The sequence below is a fragment of the Carica papaya genome, chromosome 2 (genome assembly GCF_054855325.1).
Source record: "Carica papaya isolate Zhongbai chromosome 2, ASM5485532v1, whole genome shotgun sequence".
Lineage (NCBI taxonomy): Eukaryota > Viridiplantae > Streptophyta > Magnoliopsida > Brassicales > Caricaceae > Carica > Carica papaya.
Genome location: NC_142310.1, coordinates 7,079,744 through 7,090,814, shown reverse-complemented (window position 1 = coordinate 7,090,814; position 11,071 = coordinate 7,079,744). Strand labels below are relative to the sequence as shown.

Genomic DNA, 11,071 nt, shown 5'->3' with positions numbered 1-11,071 from the left:
AGGGCCCTCGGTGGGCTAAAAAATTCTAGAAAACCGAGACTTACCAGTGGCAAAGCTCTCGGGTGCGGCGGCTCCTTCGGCGTGAGTTGCGATTTAGTGTTTTGCTCCGATCAACATGTAGAGAAAAAGACGGTGGTCACAGTGGTATAAAAATTACATCGAACGGGAACCGGAAAGGGCCTCATTGGAGGCAAAAATCGAAGAAATCTGCGGCGGCGCCGCTGGATTTCGGCGATGTTTTTTGGCCAATTGGCCAGTGGTTTGGCTCCGATTTGGCCACAGGGAGGTTCAGCATCGAAAACCGACTCGAAGGGAAAAATTTTACCTCGTTTGGCCGCCAAAAAATCCTCCGGTGCGGCGGGGGGTGGCGGCAGCCGGTTCCTCCGGTGGCTGGGTCGTCTTCTCCAGCGAGGGTTCTGGCAGCTAAGGTTTAGGGTTGGGTGTGGATGCAATTATTTATAACCTTCCCTTTTAATATGAACCGTCCATCATAATTTAATATAGGTCGTCCGATCACGATTAAATTAGAAATAAATCTGGATCATCCATCGCTATGCGATCTAGGTCGTCAGTGCGTGATCAAATCTGGGCCGTCCATGCGCGCGGGAACGGATCTGGGCCGTTTGATCGCGTACACGCGGATCGCCCACGTGTCTCCGTCCCGCGTGGCTTTTCACATAGCGTCCCTACCCTAGTTGACCGGGGCTGCTGACGCAGCTGCTGACGTGGAACTATTTTTCTAAATTATATTTTGACCCCCGGTTTTCAATTTTTTTTTTCAAAAACACCCCCAGAATCCAAATTTTCACCCATTTTTTCCAAAATCAATTTCAGTTAAATCCCAAAAATAATTTTACCCCATTTTATTATTATTATTATTATTATTATTATTTCTATTAAATTAAATTAATTTAATTTAAAACCTTATAAATTAATTATTAAAATAAAACAAAATTAGACAAAATTCCAATAAAATTAAAAAAAATAAAAGAAAAATTTTTGGGTGTTACAGTTTCACTCCAACCCTCTCTATATACCCATATATACATACACGCCATAATTGTTTTTTTTTTTACCTCCAGTTACTACACACACTCTACTCCTCTTACTCATTTACCCCTACCATAATTACCATATCGTATTGATGAAAAATTATCAGCTCTCTTATGTGGAGTCACCACATTAAACCACCCTAACATTTCCAACGTAACTGTCTCCTCGACACTGACGTGACCACTCACCCACACTATTATTCCCAGATAAAACCCCTCAGCCGTCACCAATATCGGCAACCCTTTTTTCTCACCACAAGACCCCCAACTGGCTACCCACTCACACCATTACCGTTTTCTTCCATCAACAATATCGACGACTCAACTTACCCCCAATTTTCTTCAATCCTCGGCCTTAAATTGGCCATACACTCACACCGTTACCCTACTGGCAGCCCCTTAACCGTCACCAACATCGGCAATCCCACTCATCTTCAGTACCAAACAACCACCAATAGCCAACATCAGCATATTTATCCACCCTAACATACCATCAGTGGAGTTATACAATTTTCACAATCATAGTCAAACATCATACATGCATACATATTCAACAAACATAGAGAACAACTCATACAGGCATTCATATTCAACAAGCACACAAACTAGCTCATACTAATATCCACACACATGTATAATCAACCGAATTCTTACGCATACTCATCAACTCTATTCTATAACATACAAACACACACACTTCCTCTCACTGATATCCTTATCTTTTAACAACCTCAATTATCCGTCTCGGATTGGACACACACACCCTTCCTGTCACGGTGTAATTCTCATTTTTATCTCCCTCAAGAGTCCCTCTCGGACTACTCCCTCTCACTGGTATCTCTCTCTCATCTCTCGGAAAGACCACTTTCAGACCACTCTCTTTCCAATGACATCGCTCTATTTCATTTCCCTCACGTACTACTTGCGGACTTCTCCCTCTCACTGGTATCCCTCTCTCTCTTACCTCTCCTAATGGTCCCTCTCAACCACTCTTACATTCACAATCCCTTGCACTAATCCACTCCCAGCCTAACCTCAGAGGCCTCCCAATATCCTCTCTCCTTGGCAACAAGTATTCACCTGCACATTTCCACATTTTCTACCCCCAATTTCTACGTTAATCGGACTTTTTCTCCCTCTGTTGACACTCAGATACATATATTTATATATACATATACACCGAAGTTTAGAGCTATTCAGTTTCCTATTTTGTACTCCTATTCGTACCTCTTGTACTGTTTCACCACACTTTCGCCTATTCGTTCTTCCCCTCCCTATTCACTCCTCTGCCAACTCTCTCTACAAGTCTTTCCCCTTCTACAACTCCTCTCCGTTGATCCTCTCCCTCTCGGCTACAATTCAATCCACCGGTATATATCTCCAGATAACAAGTTTAACTACAATTTACCATTTCCATGTTTAAAATTCAAATTCACAATACCTTCGGTCTCCATCGTCTTCCGCACCGCCACAACTCACTCAGTCGCCTTAATCATTTCCTCCTTCTCCAGCTCTCTCTCTCGTCCTCGACCGACTCCTCATTTCCTCTCTTTCGGTCCCTTCCTTCTCTGGCTTCTCTCTCTCTCGAATCTTCTATCACTAGTCTCCTTTTTTCCCTTCCTGTTCTCCTTTTTTTTTTTTTTTTCTTTTCTTCATCCTATTTATACTCCACCTACTAATCATCCTAACCGTCCATTCCATCTCACAATCTGCATCGTTCCTTCTCACCCCTCTCCCTCTTCCATACTTATATATTATTATTATTATTATTTCTTTTTTTTTTCATCCCAAAAACCTAATTATTACAAAAATTGAATAAGAGAAGTCGGAGATGAAGATGGTTTGCGGTGTGCGGCTCTTCGTCGGGTTTAGAAGAAGAAGAAGAATAATAAACCCTAGATACGTTAAAGAAGAAGAATGATAAAATGAAGGGTAAATTAGTAAGTAAGAAAAAAATTTAAAGATATAATGAGGAAAAATAATTGAACTGTCATAAAACCATCGAATCGGTGATTTGAAAAAATGAAAAAAAATTATGGTTTTGAGAATCATAACTCAACCACTAAAAATCTATACTATGTGTTGGAAATGCAATCAAATACAAAAAAAACATAAGAAAATCATATTATCATTATTGAACCATCATCAAAACAAGGTCTAAGATGATTGGAGTGTATCAAATTAAATTGATAAGTTAAGCTCACTATTTTTTAAGAGTAAGTTGCATTTGTTCAAATAATTTTTTTTATATAATTTATTGAATTTGATCAATTATGTATATTTAATTTTAGTTAGATACATAAAATAAGCTTCAACTTTTAATTCTAAAAGTATATATAACACATTTAATCTTAATTCGGTGTGTATAATGTATGTAAATATAATTTGAGTTAAACTTTATTGGTAAAATTAAATAATTTAAAAAAATCCATACGTATGTATTGCGTAAAAGAGAAAATCATATATGTATGAGTATATGTATGTATGTATGTATGTATGTACGTATGTGTACATATATCATTTCTATCATTTCGTGTATATACCAAAACAGTCAAAGTACACCCTAATTATTAATTAATTACAAACAAAACGTGTACAACGGTGTACATATATATATATATATGTATATATCAATTTTTGACTGACATAGATAGTATTATATTTTATTAATTTTATATAATCCTCGTGTCAATCCATAAAAATTGAATACTAATTTTAAGAATTTTTAAATATACATATTTTTGCTAAAAGTTAGGAATGTATTTATCTTTTCTCATGCTGCTCAATTATTGACATTATATGACACATTTAATTAATTAGTTAATTAAATAAATTAACATATATTTTCTGGCTAAGATGGCATAAATTTTTTTAGTTAGTTTAGGATTACTATCATATCATATTATATGTTACAAAAATTATTTAACTTGTGTACTTTTAATTTTTATTTAAATTATTTTAATTTATTTTTCAATCAAATTAATTTTTATACTTTTAAAATTTTTTTAATTTAATTCATTTTTTAACAAAAATTGACATTGTTAACCTACAATGTTATATGTTAATAAAACTAACATATAAAATTATTTTATTAGTTCAAATTGTAACGATCCGGAACTAAAAAAAAAATTATAAATTGAATGCGGAATCGAAATAATAGCGTTAGAATTTATATTACTTACAAAAAAAAATTAGAATACTCAATAGGGTTACAGAAATGACCATTTTAAAAAAAATAACAAAAAATCAAAGAAATAAATAGAAAGTAAATAATTGAACATCCTAGATCTTGATCCTCTTGATATGAAATGATTAATGAAAGAGTGAACTACACTAACCCAGTAAGAATGTTACACTACTCACCGATACAAAAATAAAAGTTGGTAAAAATAATGAAAACAACTAATAAAATTCTTAATTTAAGTAAATTCATTTATCATAAATAAAATCATTTATTGTACACTTACCATACCGAAAATTTCAAAACAGACCTACAGAGGCAATAACACAACAATATCATAATATCATATTCAATTAATCAAAACAACAACTTTTCCTTTTAACCTACCTACTGGTATCCATGGGGGTCCATAGGGATGTCCCCATTACGTGTGAACCCTTATTCAACATTATTAACTAACCGGTTATCTCTATATCCCGTCTGGTATGAGCGCCAAAAATACCATCTCTCAATACCCTGTTCGGTATGAGGGTGAAACAAGTCGTCCTCATACCCCGTCCGGTATGAGCGCCAAAAATACCATCCCTCAATACCACGTCCGGTATGAGGGTGAAACGGACCGTCTCCATACCCCGTCTGGTATGAGTGCCAAAATACCAATCATCGATACCCCGTCCGGTATGAGACAACCTTCACGGTAGGGTTCCCTATTCACCCGGTCCGTCTACCATCTCCTAAGATATCCAGTAAAGCTACCATTCATTCATTCACTTAACCAAATAATTCGCCGTTTATATTTCTAGTTTCAAAATTTAACTGTGAATCACGCAAAATCAACAATAGATGGATCAAGAAAATACGACTGAATCATCTTACCAACTCTAGTGAATTGTCATGCATTTAAAAATGTAAAATCAATCAATAAATTAAAACAAGATAAACAGTGATAAATAACCAATTCTGCCTCCATTAGTAACCTGTGATTAATTATTAAGATTTTTTAAATTATACAAAATGCCATATTATTTATAATTAAACTTCAATTCTATAACAAAGAATAGGGTGAGGGATTCTTACTTGAATCGGTGTCGTAACACTAAACTTTCAGCTGCACCTACTGGCGGTCCCTAGATTCTCTGAATTTTCATTCGGAGATTAAAACACACTCCAAATACCTAGAAATACCTTAAAAAACTCAAAATCGATGTTAAAACCCTCTTTCAGCCAGTTTCAGAATTCCAGCACGATGGCACCGCCGTGCTTCGGTGATAGTATCGTCGCATGCGGTGGCAGTTTACCTCGAGTTGATCGTTTTCAGCCGGTTTTATACTCATCCCTGCGAGAAAATATGTTAAGAAATCGAAAAACAGAAGCTTACCGGCAGCAGAGTTTTCTGGTGCAGCGACTCTATCAGCTCACCTTCGCGGTTGGGAATTTTCCTTCGGTCAACCTATGAAAACAAAATGGTAAAAAAATTGTACGAAACGAGAATCGAGAAGGGCCTCATCGGAGGCAGTTTTTGATTTTTTTTTTCCGGCGGCGCCGCCAGGCTTTACTCGCAGTTTTCAGCTCATCCGCCAGTCTTCTTGCTCCGATTTGGTGATGGGGGTGTTCAAAATCAAATTTCGAGCGAATAAATTTTTTTTTACCTCTTTTGGTGGTCGGAGGTGGCTCCGGCACAACGGCATGTGGCGGTCGGCTCTTTTCCCGGCGACTGGTTCTTCTTCTTTGGTGGGCAAGAGGGGCGGGTGCTTGCAGATAGGGTTAGGGTTTGGTGTAAAATGAGGTATTTATATCCGTATTCTTTTACTCTAGGCCATCCATCGCGATTGATTTGAACTGTTCGATCGCGTTTAAATAGGAAATAAATCTGAACCGTTCATCGCGATTTGATCTGGATCGTACGATCGTGTTCAAAGATGGAACGAATCTGGACCGTCCAATCGCGGGCACGTAGATTGCCAGTGTAGCCTCCCGCGTGGCACTGCATCAGCGCGCCTTGCCACACGGCGCGCTCTGGTTCGTTGGAGTTACTGATTGGGCGGTCCTACGTGGTACATTTATTTTAAATTGCGTTTTGACCCCCAGTTTCTGATTTTTTTTTTCAAAACACCTACAGAACTCAAATTTTTACTCTTTTTTTCCAAAATTGTTTTCGATTTCATCATCCACTTATTTTTCTTAATTTTTACATAAAAAATTCATAAATTTAAAAATTATATTTTATTATTTAATTTTAAATATTTTAAAATTAATTTTCGGTATTAGAACTCTCCCTCCCTTAAAAAAATTTAGTCCCTCAAATTTGTCTCTCTCTCACTCAATCAAATAGTTGAGGATACTGGACTCTGAAGTCTAATTTTAGCTCCCATGTGGCCTCTGCTTGTGTATGATTCTGCCATACGACCTTAATGAAGGGAATTTCCCGGTCGCGGAGTACTCTGCTCTTTCGGTCCACAATACCAACTAGTATCTCTTCGTATAAAAGATCCTCATGTAGTGAAAGAGGCTCGTGGGCCAAGATGTGAAAGAGGTCCGGATTGTATTCGTGTAACATGGACATATGAAACACATTATGGATTATGGATAGTTCTAGGAGTAGTGTCAGTCAGTAGGCGACGGTGCCAATTCTATATAAGATTTTAAATGGCCCAATAAACTAGGGATTTAGTTTCTCCATTTTGCCAAACCTATTGATTTCCTTAAAAAGAGTGACCTAAAGGAATACCCGATCACCTTTCTGAAATTCCAAATCCCTCCTCCGGGTATCCGCATAACTTTTCTGTTTGCTCTAAGCCGTCAGGATGTTCTTCTTAATCTTAATTATTTTAGTTGTAGTCTCCTCCATAAGATCTGAACTGAACAATCTTCTATCACCCACCACTTTTCAATAGATCGACGATTTGCATGGGCGACCATATAATGCCTCGTACGGAGTCATACAGATACTTGATTAGTAGCTATTATTGTAGACGAACTCTATTAGGGATAAATAATCATCCCAATGGCCCCCGAAATCAAGAACACAAGCTCGGAGCATATTCTCAAGTGTGCGGATTGTCCTTTCTGATTGCCCATTAGTCTGAGGGTAGAATAAAGTACTAAATGATAGTTTCGTTCCCATAACTTGCTGAAAACTAGACCAGAATCGAGAAGTGAACCTGGGGTCCCTGTCGGACACTACTGTCACGACACTCCATGTAATCTGACTATCTATCGGATATACATTTTTACTATCTTATCCAAGGGGTCGATTATCTTGATGGCCAAGAAGTGGAAAGACTTGGTGAGCCGATCAACAATTATCTAAATGATATCATGTCCTTAACGTGCCCTAGGTAATCCTGTCATGAAATCAATTGTGATATGTCTCCACTTCCACTCCAGAATTGGTAATGACTGAAGTAGCCCGCCTGGGCGTTGGTGCTATGCCTTGACTTGCTGACATACCAAACACTTGTAAACAAAGTTGGTCACATCTCTTTTCATATCGTTCCACCAAAATTGGGGGTCGCATACTTTGATACATCTTGGTGCTTTCAGGATGCATGACAAACTTTGAGATATGAACCTCTATCATGATGTCCCTTTTCAACTCACTGTCCCATGAAACATTTGATGATTTGAATATGAAAGTATAATATGTGCTATGTTGTCAATTATATACAGAATCATGATATATATAATGTTATTGTTTTCCATAGATTGTTTTTTATAAATCTCACTACGACAAGTGGACGGTAAATAGTTTTATTATTGATAAATGAATTTGCTTAATTTAGTACTACATTAGTTATTTTTTTAATTTTTTTTACCAACGTTCATTTCTGTGTCGGTGAAATAGTGTGATATTCTTACTGCGCTAGTGTATCTCATCTTTCATTTAACCATTTCAGATCAAGAAGACCAAGATCCAGAACCCGATTTGCAAGAGGGTTGTGAGTAGAATGCTAGTTTTCTTTATTTTTTGTTCATTTCCTTATTTATTGGAATTTCTTTCAAAAATGTGAATTTCGAAATACTAATTGGTACTTTAAGTTATTGTGTAAGAAATGTAAATCTTGAACATTTATTTCGCTTCCGTACTTTAATTATCATTTATTTCCTTTGAATATTTCCAGAGTCGTTACAATTCTTTTTCCAACAAAAATGTTCTTAATGTGTAATTAATTTATTTTTCAAATAATAAAATAAAGATACAATGATTCCATTGTGATTAGATGAGATATTATGAGCTTAGAAGTTTGAAAAAAATTATAAAAATATAGTAAATAAAATAGAATAAAAAATTTCTTTAAAAGATAATGGGCAAGTGATGTTGCACCTACCCTAGTTTTGGGATACGTGTGCAAAGTAAGCATACATCAGCATGTTAGGTGCCTGTCTAATAGTAAAATCATGATAGAACATAAATTTTTATTTGTAATGTAAATTCATTATTTTATACTTGTAAGCGACAATTCAAATGCTTATCTTATGATGGTCAATTTACAACTACTTATACAAAGGATGCTTTATCTGTAATTTTTAAAGATGTTTTAGTTATTTTGATTTGTATACAACCTTTACATACAGTAAATATTTGAAAATTTTCTCTTATAACCAATAGTTGAAGAAAAATTCATGTTATCTTGTTTTCTTCGATTTTGTATACAAAGAACCTTTTAAGATTAGAACCCTCACACCCTCTTACGAAAGAATAAGATCTTAGTGGTTAACTCATCATGTGTATTGATGATACATTTAGGAAACTTGCTTACATAGAATTACTGAAGGTCTTTCTAGCTAAACCTTTATGAATGTTGTGAAACTTTATTCTTCATAAACTGTTGCTCAATTCATCATCTTGTTTCAATTATAGCACGAATTAGAAAATTTAATTATTAAGAAAATCTTTATTCACTTCTCCTATGTGAACAAATCATATAATAAATTATTTCTTATATATAAATTTAATAAGGTGGTTGTACTTATTAATATGTTTGTGAAAACAAATCCCTCAAATAATTAGACCAACATGTTATATCAACTTTTAATAAGTGAAAAATAAAAATTGCTAACAACACTAAATTCTAATGATACTATATATGTATATATTATATATATACATATATATCACGTGGTTTAATAGGCAGAAAAGAGATCACTATCAACCCTCATTTTAAAGATAAATTAATGCTAGTATAGTACTGAATTGTATAGAAGTGGTAAAAACTGGCTAGCAAGCTCTGCAAATGGAGGGAATTTTCGCTAATTAATCATAAGATTCTCTTAATGATACAATAATTAACGAATGAATTAGCTTAGAAGAAAGTTCCACCCGGTTGCTACCTAATCATATATCTAATATTTAATTAACCAATTAATATCTCATCTGATTGATTATGGGTCAGCAGATCTCTTCAATATTTATATGCATGTTGTCACATGCCTCCTCTCCAACCAGCCTTATCTTGCCAGATCAAGAAAGTAAAAAAAGAGAGAGTAAGAAGAAGAAAAAAGAAGAAGAAGAAGAAGAATCAGTATGTTCGCAGTTACCTTGTCAACTTTCTCTCTTATTCCCATTTTCGTCTTTGGCATCTGCCGAAAGCTACTGATCATTCCTACGAATTTTGAAATGGGCATGAAATTTCTTGATTCATTACCGTTTATTCCCGAGTTTCATGCAGAAGCTGGTGCGGAAACTATGAACAGTGAAGAAGAAGAAGGTGAAACATGTGCAGTGTGTTTAATGAAGATTGAAGGAGGAGAGGAGACTAGAGAACTGAGATGCGACCACCGTTTTCATGGCGGCTGTTTGCAGAGGTGGGAAAAATACGGTCGTTCGACCTGTCCTCTCTGTCGTGGGTCTCTTGCACATCCTAGGGAAAAAGTTGTAGGGATGGAGATTCTGGCTTTTAGGTTTTGCTTTTTCGGTAAATGTGATGATCGGGATACATGGTGGCTTCGATAATTCCATAAGTACTCGAATAATTAGATTTCGTTATTCATGTTTATATATATATATATATATATATATTTGTATGTATTACATGAGAAGCAAGCTACAAATCCTGAGCGGAAAAAGCTCAATTACTGGTCAGTTGACAATGGCTACAGCTGATTGATTTTGTTATTTTATATTGTAATTGAATCAACTTATTTATTACTAAGTATAGAATCATAAAAAGACGTAAGACTATATCTGTATTTTCGTTAGTTTTGTTATTTTACATAACAATTGAATCAATTTAATTAAAAAAAAAGGACCTAAAGTTAAAGATTTGTTAATAAGGCTTGAAATTGTAAAAGATTTAAGACTATATTTATGTTTCCATTTTTTATATTTCTCTATTTGAATAAATATATATATATATATATATATATATACATAGACAGAAGAGGAAAACAAAATTCTTTTATTTGCCCAACCTCACAAAATTTGATTTTAGGCTTATTTTGTTTCTAATCAAAGTCATTAAGCACGTTTCTAATAAAATTCATTGCATTTGCTACAACCACATAATCTGCCTCGATTTTATAATAAGCTATTATTTTTTCTTTCTTTGATTATAACTTATCATACTTGATGTAACGTGAAAAACATGACCACAAGTGCTTTTTATGTCATCCATAGAACCTCTCCAATCACTATAAGTGAACCCCATCAATTGAACTTCAAGATTCCTACCATAATAAATTCAATAATCGAAGTCCCTCTCATATACCTTAAAAACCTTTTCCCAGCCATGAAATGTAGTTCGCTTGGAGATTGTAAAGAATCTTGAGAGAAAACTAGCTTTACACATGATGTCCAACCTAGTGGTTGTTAAATAGAGTAAATAACAAATCAAGCTTC

At 35.1% G+C, this 11,071-nt stretch overlaps 1 long non-coding RNA gene across 1 annotated transcript; it reads right to left on the bottom strand.

The window, feature by feature from the left end:
- Window positions 1–9,468: 9,468 nt before the first annotated feature.
- On the bottom strand, window positions 9,469–10,503 carry LOC110824200 (uncharacterized). The gene is made up of 2 exons (XR_002541511.2): window positions 9,772–10,503; window positions 9,469–9,680 (listed from the first exon to the last, which is right to left on the bottom strand). It is a non-coding gene; the product is annotated as an uncharacterized LOC110824200 (long non-coding RNA).
- Between the last annotated feature and the right edge of the window lie 568 nt (window positions 10,504–11,071).